The following is a 1,873-nucleotide window of genomic DNA, read 5'->3' on the forward strand; positions in this document are numbered from 1 at the left end:
AGTTATACAGCTAAGAGGGTAATGCTGCTGGTGAACCAATTTATTATTTATACATAGCTGGTATACACTTACATATTCTGGATAAAATATTTCTGGGACAGAAGCTGATTAACAAAGTACTGTAAAATAGAATTCCAGAATAAAAATATTTCAGTGTTTGTAAACTGTTAAGTTTATCTACATTCTGGATCTCAGTCTGAAGCCTAGAATAATAATTAACTGACAGCTCCCCTGATAGCCTATTTTTATTCATATAATTAAAAACATGCTTTGCTGGCAAAACTCCAGTGATGAACAAATACACATTATGCTACCGCCTCAAGAATCAAAGCTCAAAAAACAAATGTTGCATACAGCTACAGAAATCACATGGTACTCAGTTAAGGGATAGCTGAAGTATGTGAAAGAGATTCTTAAGCTAAGTCCTCTAAATAACAAAAGAATTAAAATTACAATATTAATACCACCAGGTAATTTCTGTTAACATCATCACCTACTCTCTTTCTTCTGTTTGCTTCTCTTGTCAAACTATGGGAGTGGCTTTACTTTCCAAAAAGTTTAATTCTGTAAAGCTTCACTACTATAAAGTACATATGAAGTTCAATCATACCCATCATGAATGTGTGTTTTGCTCATAGCATAACACAATGCAAGTAGTTTGTACCATTTTTCCCCCCATTTCCTAATAGCTGCAGATGAAAAATGTAATGGAAGTATGCCTGTACTTAATCAAGTGTCCTAAAATTTACTACTTTTAAAGAAAACATGTAAATAGCAAGTAGCAGCATACAAACAACAAGATGGATCATTTATTTTAATGTGCAGTAATAGGTACCAAGTTTCTGTATGGTAAAAATGACATAGGGAAATGACTGAAATAGTTCAGTTCTTTAAGAGCTCACTGGGAGGAAACAAAGATAAAAAAAATTATGAAAGTAAATAAAATCTTCTTTGAAATAGTGAAGAGAGAAACTTAAGTCTTCCATGTTACAAGAAAATAACTTTTCATTCAGTAATGAACTAGAATCAATATTTCTCAATAACAACAGATTCAATTCAGTTTCTGCAGTACAGAAGCTAGTACCCAGTCTAACCATGTTCTCACACTCCCAATCCCCAGAACATATGTTTTAAACTTGTGTAGGTCTCCACAATACAGAGAAGGAGAAAAAAATTAAGATGGCATTCACTTGAATTTCAATAGATGACTTAAAGGAAGTTTCAGGTGTCACATGTGCCCTTGGGCACACCTTTCTGATAATTTCTGTGTTTTTTCCATTATAGGAAATGCCTCTCTTCCACCAAGCAGTACATAAAGATGATAAAAAGTTATGCATGTAAACAAAACATTTCTTACAGTCTATCACAATTCTTGAATGTTAAATTACTACTGCTAATAGAACACATTAAGACAGAAGTATAAGTCCACCAAGTCTCATTAAAACTCTTTGTAAAAATAAATCTTTTAGACAAGAAGTTGGAACTTCTTGTTTCAGACTAGGAGCATGGGTCAATCATTTCAGGACACAAAAGTAGGAAGAGTCAAAAACTGATATTTTATAATTTTCTATGGTGAAATTGAAAAATTGCTACTCTTCCCACTAAACAGCAATTCCTTTACTTTATGTCAATTGCCAAGCTAAGCCCTGCAGCTATAACATTCAAAAAGCCATTTTTTATTAGTCTCAAGGAAAATCTGTTGGTCAAGATTTGTAATTTTAACAGAGTCCCTAAAGTATATTCACCAAATATTAAAACTATCAGATTTCTTATGGCATGATGATGAAAATAGGTTTCTTCCCTCCCCTCCAAAATAAATGAGTTAAAGCAGAAGAGCCAAGTATTAATCACATTTTTTGGGGGGGGGGGGGGA

General features: G+C 33.1%; 1 protein-coding gene across 3 annotated transcripts in view; it reads right to left on the reverse strand.

Moving 5' to 3' along the window:
- CBFB (core-binding factor beta subunit) overlaps window positions 1–1,873 on the reverse strand; it is an 81,127-nt gene that overhangs the window by 73,110 nt on the left and 6,144 nt on the right. The gene's annotated exons all lie outside the window — the stretch shown is intronic.

The sequence above is a fragment of the Gavialis gangeticus genome, unplaced genomic scaffold (assembly GCF_001723915.1).
Source record: "Gavialis gangeticus isolate Ggan-Ray unplaced genomic scaffold, GavGan_comp1, whole genome shotgun sequence".
Lineage (NCBI taxonomy): Eukaryota > Metazoa > Chordata > Crocodylia > Gavialidae > Gavialis > Gavialis gangeticus.